The sequence below is a fragment of the Rhinoderma darwinii genome, chromosome 9, assembly GCF_050947455.1.
Source record: "Rhinoderma darwinii isolate aRhiDar2 chromosome 9, aRhiDar2.hap1, whole genome shotgun sequence".
NCBI classification, from domain to species: Eukaryota; Metazoa; Chordata; class Amphibia; order Anura; family Rhinodermatidae; genus Rhinoderma; species Rhinoderma darwinii.
Window position 1 is genome coordinate 72,564,729 of NC_134695.1, and position 17,287 is coordinate 72,582,015.

The 17,287-nt window shown below is 43.6% G+C and overlaps 1 long non-coding RNA gene across 2 annotated transcripts in view; it reads left to right on the forward strand.

Annotated features, from left to right (window-relative positions):
- LOC142660993 (uncharacterized) overlaps positions 1 to 17,287 on the forward strand; it is a 61,867-nt gene that overhangs the window by 8,308 nt on the left and 36,272 nt on the right. For both annotated transcript variants that reach the window (XR_012850602.1, XR_012850601.1), the window contains exon 2: positions 2,098 to 2,197. This is a non-coding gene — a long non-coding RNA (uncharacterized LOC142660993). The remainder of the gene's footprint in view (positions 1 to 2,097; positions 2,198 to 17,287) is intronic.

The following is a 17,287-nucleotide window of genomic DNA, read 5'->3' on the forward strand; positions in this document are numbered from 1 at the left end:
AGAGCTTTAATTTTCATTCATTCCCTGCTTGTCCAGTGTCTGCACAGACACTGCTGTGGTGATTTACATTCTGGCAAGTGTTGTCTTTACACCAGTCAAATCCCCAGCATTATAGTAGCACAGCTAAGCGGGAAAGGGGGAGTTTTCTGACTGTTTCCAATAAAAACCAGCAGAATTGTCAATGCTGCTCTGATCTTCCAGAATCCTAAAAAAATAATACGATTAAGAGGCACACAAAGGCAGATCAATAGGATAGTGGGAATAGAGGTGATGTAATGCTGAGAAGTGTCTGTGGACAGTTCAGTGTAAGCCTCTATGGGCATTTGAATGTGAGAAATGCAAGAAAACTTAAAGGGTTATTCTTATTTAAGGCATTCACGGTATATCCACAGGATATACCACAAATGTTTCATAGATGCGTTTCCCAATTCTGGGACCTTCACCTACATCAGGAATGGGGGTGAGGCCGCTGAGTTTTTCTGTAACTGAAAAAAGGGGGAGACGAAACCTCCAGCTCACCTTTTGCATAGATTTGCACGAATGGCCCCGCACGGATCCTCGTGTCGGCGCACGATGTATGAATAGTGGAAAAAAGGAGGGTGGATCCAGCGCTGCTGTAGGTAAAAAGGAAGCTTGTTCCAAGTTTAATCGGTCAAATTTAAAATAGGATCAATCTAAGTAATGTTCTAAGGTGCGAGGAGAGGTTTCAGAAATGAAGGAAGCCTACGCGTTTCAGACGCTTCCTGCGTCCTTATTCATGGCTGTAACTCCCATATACAGAATGGAGAGAGCTGCATGCATACGCCACCACTCCACTTAGTAACCGCCAGGAATTGGTGGGTTCTAAGCAGCTCACCTTGCGGGATGGAGGAGAGATGACCCCGTTCTCTATATAGGTGTGGGTCCCAGAGCTGTCCTATGGATATGCCATAAATATTTAAGATGGGAATAACCCTCTAAAATCTGATGAATAAAATAGAGGGAAATGGTATTTTACATTAGACTATACTATCACAATTTCAAAACCCGACTACTTCCACTACGGATCCCGATAATGACTTATTAAAGGGAATGTGTCGCTATAAAAAAATTTTTATTTTTTTTTAGTTAAACGGTTAGTATATAAATGATTACACATTGTTTTAATTTTTTTAATTTTTTCATAAGTCAGGAAATATTATAAATTAGATTCTAATTTATAACATTTCCATGTGCTGGTCACTAGAGGGAGCAATTCCCAAAATTGCAGCATTGGCATGTGGTAAAGCAACCTCATTGCTTTATGCTGCAAAATTGGAGAAGACACACTCGCTCTAGTGTCCTCACACAATCCCCCCTGCTTTATCCTGGCTAGTGCCAGGAGAAAGGAGGGGGTTGAATGTTCAAACCTCCTACACTGTGTGCCACCATTTTCTGAGCGAATGCGCAGTGTAGGAGGATACAGCGGTAATCATACAGTATAACACGAACATACACACACACATCACATACACACACACATCACATACACACACATATCACATACACACACACATCACATACACACACATATCACATACACACACATATCACATACACACACATATCACATACTCAAACATAACTTACCTGCTCCTGCCGCTGCTGCCTCCGCTCCTAGTTCTTGCGTCTGAACATATGGCCGGAAGCCGTGACCGGAAGTAGTCATCTTACTGTCCGGCCGCGGATTCCGGTCCACATGAAAATGGCGCCGGATGTCGCTCTGCCGAAGACCTTCCTTTTGGTCTGTGTGGGAGCGGCGCATGCGCCGTTCCCACTCAGACGGCGTACGCTATAGTGAATGGAACGGCTCCCGTTCGCATTCTCTATGGGGATGTATGTGCCGTATTCCATCTCTGTATGTGTCGTTAATCGACACATACAGAGATGAAAAAAAAATGGCAGCCCCCATAGAGTACTAAAAGAAAGAAAAAAGTACAACACAAATAAATAAAATTTATTTTAATGACATACTAAAAGCAATAACATCTAAAAATATTTTTTTTCGTGACACCTTCCCTTTAACAAATTAACTGTTACATTCTTGCATCATGGTCACTTGGTCCACTTATTTTACAGGTTAACAATTCATTGAAATCAGACACCGCCAGTTTTCTAATCCCTTCCATCACCAGGATTAGACTAAGCTGATTGAAACGACTCCACATCCAAACTAGAGGTGATATTTCAGAATCTTGTTGTAAATTCAGTATAATTATCAGTGACAAGTTCTCACTACCATTACTTTAGAAAATGTCTCACACCCATAAAGCTGGGACTACACACAGACTTTTGTTGCTTGCCTGCTAATTGTATGTGACTTTTTTTTCTTAATATATTTGTCCCAAAAATCCCAAAGTTGCATACATTTTGCAAAATGTCATCTTTATACCAGACAATGTACAGTAATCTGTAGTAAAACCTAACCATTCTTCTGCATTACAGGAGCTCAGCTAAGCTGTTAAATTGGTCTGGGGGGTGTCTCTCCATGAGCTAGCTGACTGTTTCCAATAACAACCAGCAGTATAGTGAGTGAGAAGTAATGTTATGCATATACACTGACTCCCTCAGCAGAATAGGGAGTGCAGCTCTGGAGTATAATGCAGGCTGTAACTCAGGTTCAGTACAGGATAAGTAATGTAATGTATGTACACCGTGACTCCACCAGCAGCATAGTGAGTGCAGCTCTGGAGTATAATACAGGGTGTAACTCAGGATCAGTACAGGATAAGTAATGTATGTACACAGTGACTCCACCAGCAGAATAGTGAGTGCAGCTCTGGAGTATAATACAGGATGTAACCCAGGATCAGTACAGGATAAGTAATGTATGTTCACAGTGACTCCATCAGCAGAATAGTGAGTTCAGCTTTGGAGTACAATACAGACTGTGACTGCGGGTGAGTACAGGATAAGCAGGGCCGCCATCAGAAATTTTTGTGCCTCATACAGTCAAAAGGGAAAGGGCTGGAGTGGGGCCAGGGTGGTACACAACCTGACGGGCTCTGTGGAGGAGCAGGGGTAAGACAGGTGGCTAGGGGCTCTGTGGGAATCCAAGGGAGTGACAGTAGGTGTGTAGGAGAGGGCAACATAAAAAAACAACAAAATCATTGCACTGAAGCTGCTTCTTCTACACCACAGAGATATTCTGGCTCTTAGATCTTCCACGCCTAAACGAAGTGTCCGCCTTCTCACACGTGGCATCCATGTCACCTGCTTGGAAACCAGACCAGATGACAATATTAATTCAGACCCCAGACCAGATCCCCAAATTAATTCAGACCCCTAAATAAATATACCCAGGTCAGGATCGGCAGGCACCTTTTCACTTCTGTCGCCTGCCGATCCTGACCCTAGGACCCTGTTTCACAAGACTGATGCTTGCCAGCATCAGGATGCTGTGTGCGGTGGTACATATAACGTTATGACGCAAATGTCAGTATGGAGTAGGGCCTACAATACACCTCTGCCTAATTGTTCTGGACTCTCACATTTATATAATGCAATTAGAATGGAATGATGGCAGAAAACATTTCTAACACACATCATATTCTCAGTTACACCACCAGCTGTACTGGAGCCGCGCGGCTGCATCGCAAAATGATAATTATTTTAAATGAAATGTAAAAACTCTCCACAGATCAGGACATTTGTGCAAGGTTAATACATTCTTTATTGAGAACAAGAGTCATCCTCATTACACGGAAAGTGATCACCGAGCTGACAATTTTCTGTCGGGAGGAAACACTTCAGAATCTCAGTGATTGCAGAAACGTTATATGTTGTAAGTTCTATTTAATAACGACATGTGACGAACCGATGTCTGTGAACCACAGCAGCACAAGATGGTTAGAAATGGAGTCGCCACATAAAAAAGAGAGCAAAGAAATTACCTGGAAATATCAGCCTCTTAGGCATTTTAATATTCTCTTTAGCCGTTTTAAATTTATCCTGGTCTACAAGTGTAATAGATGCTGGGCGACAACTATATGCAGTGCCCTCGGTTGTCACCCAGCTTAAAAACAGCCCTAACTAAAATATATGTATATTGGCATTGCTATGCAAAGTTACATATTCTTCGCTTACTCCAGCCTTGACCTCTGCCTGTGTAAGTGCCATATAATGATGAACCTGGAAGCACAGGGTAAACCGTGGTATAGGTCCTCCCAAAAACTAAAGGTTTGATGCAGTGTATAACTGACATACAGCCAAACTGTATTGTATACCTTTATAGGGGTCAGAGCTCCATTTATTCTTATATGAAGCTCTAAATTCCCTAATTCCTGACATCTGATTAACTTATAACATTTTAGCTACCTGCAGCCACCACTAGGAGGAGCTAACTATGCTGATTTATACAGCTCCCATTGGATGTAAGGGCTCATGATCCTTATTGCCTGGGGCCAAGGCGATTCTAACTCTGCCCTGGGTATAGGCCTTCCTAGCTAGTAGAGGTCTGATACAGTGTATGGATAAGTAAGTCTTCACAGTAGCGCTGCCATAATATTTATGAACCAGGATGAACAGTAGCGAAGGTTCTTCTCAGACAGGAGAGGTTTGATATAATGTATGGACCGTTTGTATCAATGTTTTTCTTCTATTGCGGCCTCCTATATTATTATTTTCTTTGTTGAGCCCATTGCCTATGGTGTTCGTTCGTCACAAAAAAGTTTAGTGAAGATGGAGTGTTATATGAGCAGCTGACACAGAGCAGCTTGACACACATCTAGACGCTTCTTCAGCCAAAGAACATAATTGGAAAAGCATGGGAACTTGTCTAAGATGGAAATCCCCATATTCATCTTTTGTAAAAAAAAATAATAATCAAAAATGCTGAATTCTGTCAACCCTGGGCTGCCGGATTCATACTAAAGGATTAGAGGATTATTCCTATTTTATACTGTAATGGCATATTCCTGGTATATGCCATCACTTTATGGTCAATAAGGGGTCTGACCACTAGGACCCCCATCGATCCTGAGAATGAAGGGGCTGCAACGCTGATTTAATTCTGTGTCCCCTTCTAAGTTTTACCTGCAGAACAGCACTCCCAGCCACCCGGCTGTGCAGGGAATTGCGAGCAGCAGCCCCTTCATTCTCAGGATCGGTTGGGGTTCCAGAGGTCGGACCTCCACCCATCATAAAGTAATTGCATATCCAAGCGATATGCCATTACTTTCTAATATGGGAATAGCCCATTAATGGGGTTGTCCGCTTTGGATCTGGTGCCTCCTCCCAACCACCCACTGGGTTCCCCAACGTTCACCTGTAATCTGTGGGGAAACCTGGTAGCGAGTGTTTAATTTCACTGCAGCGCCACCTAGGGCCGTATTTAGAGTTTGTGCGGCCCTAGGCACTTTTAGGGCTGACGCCCCCGATAACACAGCTTTTCCGCTGCAAAGATCACAACATGTGCTAATTATTGCGGGTTTTACCACCCATTGAACTCGATAGGGAAAACCATCAACAAAACCATCGATTCCACAACATAAATTGACATGCTGCGGATTAAAAAAACGCACCGCAGGTCAATTTATGAACGCTTTTCTCGGTGGGTTATTTATGCAGCGTGCGGAGATGAGATTTATTCAGATATCATCCACTCTACTGCTACTGTATTACGCGGCAGATTTTTCGCAATGAAATTCGTTGAGTAAAATCTGCAGTGTTTACGCTATGTGTGGACATACCCTATAAGGAATGCTCAGTGCTACCCCATTAACATTCCCTCCCCTGCCCCCCACATGAACACTGTGGCCCATTTCCCCTATTATTGATCAGGTCACAGTTTATTATTTTTTAGCGAAAAAAAACAACTTTTTTTGTGTTTTTTTTACAGGTTCGGTGCTTGGGCTACGTCGGGTTTCGAGGACTACGTTGACAGCGTTATTATTTTCAATAAAATTGTTAACGAGGGTTGTGTGGGGGCTTTTATTTCTATAAAATATTTTTTATGTGTAGGTTTTTTAACTTCATTACTACTGCCTTAGTAATGGCAGCTGTCTGAAAGACCGTGTCCATTACTGAGCCAGGGCTTAGTGTTAGCCGGTGAAGAGGCTAACACTAATCCACCCCCCCCCCCCGTTATTACCCTGTTACCCTCCACCACCAGGGGTGCTAGGAAGAGCCGGGTACAATCCAGTACCCGACTATCTGAAGTGATCGTTGGGTACTGGGGCGGATGCAGGCTGGTATTATTTGCCTGGAAATACCCAAAAACAATGGCCTTTCTCATCCTAGGAATGCTAGGCTGCAGCTGCTTTATTGTATCTAGCTGGTTATGAAAAATAGGCAGACCCAATGTTGTTTTTTTCATAATTTATTATTTTATTTTTTTTAAAACTACGTTGGGTTCCCCCCCATTTTTCATAACCAGCCAGATACAACATAGCAGCAGCAGCCTAGCATTACCTGGGTGGGAAGGCCCATTGGTTTTGGGCTTTCCCAGCCTAATAATACCAGCCGGCATCCGCCCCAGTGCCTGACCATCACTTTAGATGGTCAGGTACTGGATCGTACCTGACCCTTCCCGGCACCCCTGGTGGCGGTGGGTATCTGGGTAAAAATTAGGGGTTTAGTGTTAGCCTCTGCACCAGCTAACACTAAGCCCCGTCTTAGTAATGGACACTGTCTATCAGACAGCCACCATTACTAAGGTGGTAGTAATATAGTTTAAAAAAAAAAAAAAACAGACGCAGAAAAAATATTTTATTGAAATAAATCCCCCTACACAACCCTCGTCAACCAATTTATTGAAAATAAAAACGCCGTCGTCCTCGAATCCGATGTAGTCCAACAACCGAACCTGTAAAAAAAACAAAACAGAAAAATAACCCATTAGTAAAATTAACCCCTTCCCGACATTTGCCGTACATGTACGTCATGGAAAGCATTGACTTCCCGCATCTTGCCGTACATGTACGCCGAATGTTTGGGACCGGCTCAGAAGCTGTAACGGCGGGGACCGAAATTAGCTTTGATCCCCGCCATTAACCCCTTAAGTGCAGCGCTCAAACGCGATCGCTGCACTTAAGGTGTTTGCAGCTCATCGGAACCCCAGTAATGAAATTGCCGGGGTTCCGGTGGCTGCAATGGCAACCGGAGGCCTAATACTGGCCTCCCGGTCTGCCTAGCACCGAAGCCGGTCAAGATCCGCCCGGCGGCGGAGCCTGATCGGCTTCCGTAGCTGCCGGCAAGATGGCGCCGGGTCAGGAGCTGATCCGGCGTCATCAGCGGTGGAAGTCAGCTGTACTTTACAGCTGACATCCACCTGTAACGGCAGGAACCGGAGCTAGCTCCGATCCCTGCCATTAACCCCTTCGATGCAGCAATCGAAAGCGATTGCTGCATCGTAGCGGTTACTAGCAGATCGCCAGCCCTGACAGGCAATCTGGACTGGCGACTGCTGTTATGGCAACAGGAGACACAATGGTCTCCTGCTCTGCCATTACGGAAGCCGATTTAGGCCCCGCCGGGAGGCGAAGCCTAATCGGCTTGCTGTCAGTGAATGACTGACAGATCTAATACATTGCACTACATAGGTAGTGCAATGTATTAGAAAAAAAATAAATCTGACCGTTGGACCTTCAAGTCCCCTAGTGGGACTTGAGAAAAAGTATAAAAAAGTGTAAAAAAAAAGTGCAAATAATGAAAGTTTGAAAACAATAAAAGTTTCAAGTAATCAAATAACACACAATCCCCCTTTTACTCTTATCAAGTCCTTTATTATTGAAAAATAATAATAAACCATATGTATTTGGTATCGCCGCGACAGTAACGACCTGAGGTATCAAAATATTATATTATTTATTGCACGCGGTGAACAGCGTAAAAAAAACCGTAAAAAACGTTACCAGAGTTTCTGTTTTTTAGTCACTTTGCCCTACAAATGTTAGAATAAAAAGTGATCAAAAAGTCGCACGTATCCAAAAATGGTACCTATAAAAACTATAGCTCGTCCCGCAAAAAACAAGCCCTCATACAACTCCGTCGACAGAAAAATTAAAAAGTTATGGTTCTCACAACTTGGCGACAGAAAAAAAAGACATTCTTTTTACAAAAGTAATTTTATTGTGCAAAAAGTTGTAAAACATAAAAAAGTGCTATAAATTCGGTATCGCCGGAGTCGTACTGACCCGCAGAATAAAGTTAACATGTAGTTTATAATGCGTGGTGAACGCCGTATAAAAAAAAAACGAAAAAAGCTGTGCCAGAATTGTGTTTTTTTGTTTACCTGGCATCCCAAAAAATAGGATAAAAGGTGATCAAAAAGTCGCATGTACCCCAAAATGGTACCAATAATAACTACAGCTCGTCCCGCAACAAACCAGCCCTCATACCGCTACGTCTATGAAAAATAAAATTAGTTATGGCTCCAATAAGTCAGGAAATAAAAAAATATGCAGTTGTGCCCGAGGGGAACGTTTCTTCTGTTTGAAGAGGCGATTTATCAAGGACCTAAAATTAGGGAACCAGGAAAGGGAGGGCCCAAACATATCCGCTGGAAGCGACGGTGCCCGTATTATACCAGGACAACACTTCCTAGCAAAATTCCCCAAACTACAAAGGCGCGGAGTGTGGATCAAAAGGGGGATAATAAAGGACGCCATATATCAGTGCGACACTGGCCTGTGCAGAAATGATTGTGTCACAGTGTAACACACATCTATGGATCATTTTATTGTTTTTTTTTACCCCATTATTATACCACCTGACTATGCCCCTTATATACTCCGCCCGGCTTACATATGCCCTACATTATAAACGGAAACACCAGTAAGACTCCAAACAAAACTACTACCAAGCAAAATCCACGCTCCAAAAGCCAAATGGCATTTCCTCCCATCTGAACCCTACAGTGTGCCCAAACAGCAGTTTCCTTCCACATATATGGCACCGTCATACCCGGGAGAACCCTTTTAGCAATTTTTGGGGTGTGTCTCCAGTCGCATAAGCTGGGCACGACATATTTGCCACTGAATGGCATATCTAGGGAAAAATATAAATTTTTAATTTGCACCATCCACAGCGCATTCATTTATGGAAAAGACCTGTGGGGTGAAAATGCTCACTACACCCCTTAATAAATGCCTTGAGGGGTGCAGTTTCCATAATGGGGTCACTTCACAGGGGTTTCTTTTTATTATTTCACATCTGAGCCTCTGCAGTTGTGAACCAATACTTTGTAAATCGCCAAATTAGGCCTCAATTTTACATGGTACGCTTTCACTCCTGAGCCTGGTCGACTGTCCAGGCAAGAGATTAGGGCCACATGTAGGGTGTTTCTAAAACCAGGAAACCCAGCATAATAATTAGAGAGCTGTCTTGTTATGGTGGCACAAGCCGGGCACCACATATTGTCCACATATCTGTGGAAAAAATCAAATTTTCACTATGCAACATCGAGTTCACACTAATTTCTACAAAACACCTGCAGGGTTAACATGCTCACTACACCCCTAGGTAAATGCATTGAGGGGTGTAGTTTCCAAAATTGGGTCACTTCTGGGGGGTTTCCACTGTTTTGGGCCCACAGGCGCCCAGAAACCAATCCAGCAACATCTGCACTCCAAATGGCGGTCCTTCCCTTCTGAGCCCTGCCGTTTGCCCAAACAGCAGTTTATGACCACATATGGGGTATTGCCGTACTCGGTAGAAATTGCTTTACAAATGTTGGGTTCTTTTTTTTCCTTTATTGGTTGCGAAAATGAAAAAATTTGCGCTAAAGCTACGTCTTATTGAAGAAAAAGGATTGATTTTATTTTCACTGCCCAATTCTAATAAATTCTATGAAACATCTGTGGGGTCAAAATGCTCACTACGCCCCTAGATGAATTCCTCAAGAGGTGTAGTTTCCTAAATGGAGTCACTTTTTGGGCGTTTTCATTGTTTTTTCCCCTCAGGGGCTTTGCAAATGTGACATGGCCGCCGCAAACCATTCCTGCTCAATGTGATCTCCAAAAGCCAAATAGCGCTCTTTCCCTTCTAAGCCCTGCTGTGTGTCCAAACAGTCGTTTATTACCACATGTGGGGCATTGTTTTACTCGGGAGAAATTGCTTTACAAATTTTGTGGTGCTTTTTCTCCTTCAGTCCTTGTGGAAATGAGAAAAAATTAGCTAAACCTACATTTTCTTTGAAAAAATTTAATTGTCATTTTCAGGGCCTACTTCCAATAATTTCTGCAAAAAACCTGTGGGGTCAAATCGCTCACTATACCCCTAGATAATTTCCTCAATGGGTGTAGTCTCCAAAATGGGGTCACTTGTGGGGTGTTTCCACTGTTTTGTCTCCTCAGGGACTTCGTAAATGTGACATGGCCTCCGCAAACCATTCCTGCTAAACTTGAGCTCCAAAAGCCAAATAGCGCTCTTTCCCTTCTCAGCCCTGCCGTGTCTCCAAACAACCGTTTATTACCACATGTGGGGTATTGTTTTACTCGGGAGAGATTGGTTTACAAATTTTACGGTGCTTTTTCTCCTTCAGTCCTTGTGGAAATGAGAAAAAATCGCTAAACCTACATTTTCTTTGATGAAATGTTGATTTTAATTTTCACGGCCTACTTTCAATAATTTCTGTAAAAAACCTGTGCGGTCAAAATGCTCACTGTACCCCTAGATAATTTCCTTGAGGTGTGTAGTTTCCCAGATGGGGTCACTTTTGGTTGGATTTTGACTGTTTTGGCACCGCAAGAGCCCTTCAAACCTGACATGGTGCCTAAAATTTATTCTAATAAAAATAAGGCCCCAAAATCCACTAGGTGTTCCTTTGCTTCTGAGGCCGATGCTTCAGTCCAGTAGCACGCTACGGCCACATGTGGGATATTTCCTAAAACTGCAGAAACTGGGCAACAAATATTGAGTTGCATTTCTCTGGTAAAACCTTCTGTATTATAAAAAAAATTGTACTAAAAATTTATTTCTGCAAAAAAATATGAAATTTGTAAATTTCACCTCTACTTTGCTTTAATTCCTGTGACATGTGTAAAGGGTTAAGACATTTTCTAGATGCTGTTTTGGATACTTTGAGGGGTGATGTTTTTAAAATGGGGTGACTTTTTGGGGGTTTCTAATATATAAGGCCCTCAAAGCCACTTCACAACTGAACTGGCCCCTGTAAAAATGGCCTTTTGAAATTTTCTTGAAAATGTGAGAAATTGCTGCTAAAGTTCTAAGCCTTGTGAGGTCATAGAAAAATAAAAGGATGTTCAAAAAACGATGCCAATCTAAAGTAGACATATGGGGGATGTTAATTAGCAACAATTTTTTGTGGTATAACTGCCTGTCTTACAAGCAGATACATTTAAATTGAGAAAAATGCAAATTTTTGCAATTTTTCGCTAAATTTTGGTGTTTTTCACAATTAAATACTGAACATATCGAGCAAATTTTGGCAGTAACTTAAAGTCCAATGTGTCACGAGAAAACAATCTCAGAATCGCTTGGATAGGTGAAAGCATTCCGGAGTTATTACAACATAAAGTGACACATGTCAGATTTGAAAAATGAGGCCCTGTCAGGAAGGTCAAAAGTGGCTAAAGAGGGAAGGGGTTAAGGTAAAAAAGCAAAACAATTATTACACTTGCCTTCCTGGTTCTGTGACCGTTAACTAAGCAGTGACAGCTCTTAGCTGTCATTGGTTCATTTACACCACGTGGTCCCAGGTTACCTCGGTTCATTGGCCTACTTTTAAAAGTAGGCCAATGAACTTAGGTAACCGGACACCATGTGATTTAAACTAACAAATGACAGCTTAGAGCTGTCACCGCTTAGTTTACTGAGCTTTGTAAGTGACACAGGATCACCCAAGATGCGCCAGAATTTTGGCGCATCACTGGTGCGTGTGCCACTATAAACCTAGTGCAGGGACTCCTTCAGATACAAAGGAATCCCCGCACTAGGAGTTACTAGCGTCGGCGGGTCTCCTCAAAGTTTTCGTTGATGCAGGCCTGGTCTTTTCTAATCAGGCCTGCTCCAGCGGAACGACGGCATGCGGCGCACCGCCTGCGCCACAGGAAAGCGTCGAATGATGAGGAAGGGAACTAATGGTTCCTTTGCTTCACCTGCGCTTTCAATTGTATCCGCTTCCTAAGGACGCGGATACAATTGAAAACAATACATTACATTAGGGATGTCACAATACCAGAATTTGGACTTTGATACCGATACTTTGTGTAGTATTACGATACTTTGCCAACAATATTAAAAAAAAGTTCTTCTATTTTCTTATGTGAGGCACGAGGTGTGATGAATTTTGAACCTCTGTGTGCCTCACATTAATAGTAATTAACCCCATCATGTTCCTCAGTCATAATGGACAACATTAGGTTAATGTGTGAGGTACATGATGGGGTTAATTACTATTAATGTGAGGCACATGGAGGTAAAAAATTCATAACACCATGTGCCTCACATTAACAAGTGAAAAAAAAGCAGATTTTTATGTTTTGTATACTGTACACATCATAAATGACACTATAAATTTGTTGTGCAGGTTATTACGATCGTGACCATACCGAATGTGTGAGTGTTTTATGTATTGAGACTTTTATTTTATGGTTTATTTTAAAAAATGGGTATGTATTTTTTTTTTTTTTTTTTTTAAATATATATTTTTATTTAACATTCCTTTTAGTTTCCCTTTTTTTATTTTTACATTTTAAAGGGGTATTCCAATTACAACAAGTTACGCCCTATTCTTTCTCTATGGGAGAGCCAAAGATAGGCGAGTACAGCGTTCGGCTATTTTCGGCGCTGCCATAGAGAATGAATGGAGCAGCAGTGCGCATAAGCGACCTGATACACTGTTCAAATGACTGGCACGGGAACCCTGTTGTCGTAAACGGTGAGTGTCCCAGCTGTCGGACACCAACCGAACAGCAAGTTACCCCCAACTCTACGGATAGGGGCTAACATGTTGTAACCAGAATACCCTTTTAATGTACTGGCATATATCTATATGCCAGTACATTAGCCTGTGTACTGATAATACACAGGCAGTTGTTAGGACATAAATAAGTATGCCCCATCAACAGGAAATATGGTCAGACAGCCCTGGGGCCCTTCAATGGACCCTGTGCTGTCTGCCCATATATGGCATGTCCCACAGTTGCATGTCAGGTATTCCCTGTGACAAGATTCAAGGGGCATACCCCTTCTCATTTTCCCCTTAAATGCTGTGGTCAGCTTTGATCGCAGCATTCAGGGGAATAGTGGCGGAGATGAGGTTTCTCTGAACTCCGCCATTAGAGTGGGGCTGCAGTTGTGTAATACAGCCATTGCCCTGCTCCTGACAAGTGTGCGCGCACGGTCAGCATAAGGTTATGTGACCAGCGCTGCGCTAATGAGCAGCGACACAGGCACTGAAGAGATAAAACATGGGGGTTTTTCAGTGCGCCTGCCATGTTCCCTGCCTTCAGTGCCGGCGCTCATTAGTGCAGCGCCGGACGCATCACATCATGCTGACCGCGTGCACACTTTTCGGGAGCATGGCAATGGCTGTGTTACACAGCCGCAGCCCCACTCTGACTACATTTATGTGTCACAATACCAAGCTGTGCGGTAGCACAGCTTAGTATCGCAATACCTTAATTAACGGTATTGAACCGTTTGAGGGTGCACGGCATCAAAATAGTATCGATGCATCGTGCAACCCAACACTACACTACACTACATTACATTAAGAGCATATAGCAATACTTACCTGACTTGCCGTCCGCTCCCCCTACAGACTGAGTCTAAGACACGCGCACTGTTCTCGGATTGGCCACAGCTGCTCTGGACAATCCATTACCAGTGGGCGAGTCTTACATACTAAGGAGCGCTGGTAAAGCGAACACCCCCCCCCCCCCACCTGCCTTGTGAGTGACCTGAGGTCAGGTCCCGAGTTAAGTTTTTAATAAAAAATACAGTTTAAAAATATGATCCTCCAGCCGCCCCTCGCCCCGTTGGAAGCCCTAGATACTGCACCCCCAGTGCCTAGTTGTAAATACGGCCCTGGCGCCACCACAGGTGAAATTAAACATTACACTGTGCCGATTTAAATGAATGGGTTGTCTGTGTAATGCAGCATAGGACAGGTCCGCCCGAGCCACTCACGCTGGTCAAGAGATGAGGATCCTGAACAAAGGACCCAGGGCCGGCTAAAGGTTTTTGTGGGCCCTTGGACGACACAGACGTAGCAGGCCCCTTTGCGGGGGAACTCACGGCGGCAGTAAAATGATAGAAAATGTCACTTTGTGCCCACGTATAGACATTAGGCCCCCAGTTTGTCATTTTATGATATTTAGTGCTCTCTGTAGATAGTGCCGCACGGCCCGCCCTCCCAGGCAGTGCCGCACGGCCCGCCCTCCCAGGCAGTGCCGCACGGCCCGCCCTCCCAGGCAGTGCCGCACGGCCCGCCCTCCCAGGCAGTGCCGCACGGCCCTCTTCCGTGTAGGTGTAGAGCCTTTGTGGTTCCCTCTAGGAGTGGAGCCCCCAGCCATATATGGACATTGTTGTCAGGGGCCCTCCCAGGCAGAGCACTTCTAGCACTCCTGCTCTGCTCCTGACATTCAATGTCCATATATGGATAGTGATGTCCAGAGCAGAGCTGAAGTCCTGGGCACAACGCTAGTAAAGGCTCTGCTCCGGTACTCCAGCTCTTGGGAAGCCCCTGACATCACTGTCCATATACAGCTAGTGATGTCAGGGGCAACCCCAGGGCCAAAGTCTCGGGCAAAGTGCTACTAGCACTTTGCCAGGGACTCTGCTCTGCTCCTGACAACACTGTCAGGGGCATTCCCAGAGATGGAGTCCCGAAGCAGAGCCACTTCTAGCGCTCTGCCTGGGACTTCGCCTCCTATATGGACAGTGAGTGATGTCAGGGGCTTCCCCAGAGACGGAGTCCCGGAACAGAGCTGCTAGTGCTCTGCCTGGGACTCCTGTTCTCTTCCTGACATCACTGTCCATATATGGACAGTGATGTCAGGAAGAGAACAGGAGTCCCAGGCAGAGCCGCTTGTAGCACTCTGGCTGGGACGACTCCTCTCCCTCTGACATCACTGTCCATATATGACGCTATTGTACTGACGCCGGCCCGGATAGGACCCCCTCTATTAACTTAGAATTCACTAATAGGGTGTATGAAAATGTTTTTTGTAAACTGGAAAATTCCTTGAGACAGAACTGGTTGCACAACAATCCGGAGAATTCCAACATGGTTGCTCATGACTTTCCCTCCCATAGAGATAATCTGAGATGGTGAGATGTGCGAGGGTCCAGGTAAACCGCGGTTTTATCGCATGTGTTGCACAACCAAAAGTCGCTGTGGAGCCGGAGCCTTATTCCCTCTTAGCTGTTCATTAGGCTTCCCAGAGAAACTCCTTAGAGTCCTATGTTTCAGGTTCATGACGGGTCCCCAATACGTAGGTCACACAATGAAGGAGCGCTCAATGAAGACGCCTCATGGTAACACTGGAATTACATCTACATCTGTGAAAGTTATCTCTATTAAATCCTTTTTTCCCAAAACACAAACTTGACAAATGTTCCCATTAAATAAGCAAGGAAGAATTCTCAGGCAGAATATTCCCATACCCCCTCCCCCATCCTGACCACCCCCACCTTGAAAAACTTTACAACTCAACTTCATGCTGGAGATCATTAAATCCCACGTGGAGAGATCTGCAAATGGCAGCCATCCAATTGCTAATGAAAACCATATAATTTTTACAGGACTCCTATTAATCCTTTACAGTTTTCCAGAAATCATTAATGGGAACGCGGAGTCAACCATTGTGATGTTAATCTTCTGATCATCTTTACGACTAGGCCTTATGTCCCTTTAATAGACAATAAAATATATGGACACAGTGGTTTTTTTTTTCTTCTATTTATTTTTTGTATTGTCATTTGTCATAAATCAGAATCCGTATAAGTCTAATATCCATGGGTAGAACGATTACTGTAGATTACAGTCATACACTTTATCTGTATTAACAATTCATTTTTGAAGACAAGCCTCCGAGACGTATTCACTCTTCCTCAGGTCAAAGTATATTAACCAAACAGTGAAATCTATCAAATACCGAAAAAGACACAGCGCCACCTTCTGGCTGATGATATATAAAGTGTTGTATGTTATCTGTAAACTGAGGGAGGGGGAGACTTGTATGGACTTGAGTGTCGCTAGTGCGGTGGCCCTCAGTTTAGTGGGAGGGGACTTTTTTTTAACAAACATATTGAAAAGCCCTCTAATTCTTCAATAATAAGAGGACAGAATAAAAAAAAGATAATTGCACGACAACTCTTAATTCAAACACAATGATAGCACATAGAAATATAAACCTTTAGTGTAAGTTCACACGTAGTGTAAATACTGCAGATTTTCGACAGCATAATACAGTAGCAGCAGAGTGGACGAGATTCGAACAAATCTCATCCGCATGTTGCATAAATGATGAGTAGAAAAAACGCTCCGAAATTGACCTGCAATTTTTTTTAATCCGCAGCATGTCCATTGTATTTGCGCAAACGCTGCTTTTGTGTTGTGGGTTTTCCCCATTGAATTCAATGGGGAAGTAAAATCCGCAACAAATAGCAGATGTATTTTTTGCAGCGGAAAAGCATTGATTCCACCGCAAAAAACGCAACTCTGAAAAAAAAATCTTATGCTTACCCAGAATTCTGTGTTTCTATGTCCAGATCAGCCAAATGGGATGATTTTTCATCCCATGTGAACTCTGCAGCCAATCACAGGCTGCAGCGGTCACATGGGATTAAACGTCACCCCAGGAGGCCGGACTGCAGGACGTCAGAGGGTAAGTAGGTGTTTTTTTATGTGCAGTTTGACACAGCAGACATTCCAGCCGAAAAACGACACCATAATTTGGTGCGTTTTTTTCGTCCAGAATTCCCTTCGGTGCCCAGGGTGGATACGCTGTGTGCTTTTATCTGCCCGATGTGAACATACCCTTAATATAAACCTTTTTATAAATATGTCCTCATGCAGTCGAGTCGTGTTCTCCTAGGCTGTACAGAGGCACATGAGGCTCTGTGCAATAAAGCCGTAGACTCTCCGTGTGCCGCCATATGGTGCTAAGTATTGCACTGTAATACAGAGATATTAGCATTTCTTCTAGGGGAAAATTCCTCCATAATATTGCATCCGTACAACATGGCACAAAGAGTATACAGAGGTAGAGGAGAGCCCTATAGACTTCCATTGGTGCCGTATTGTGTTTTTAACGTGTTTCACCTGCAAAAACCATGTGGCCAATAACCTCATAGCAAA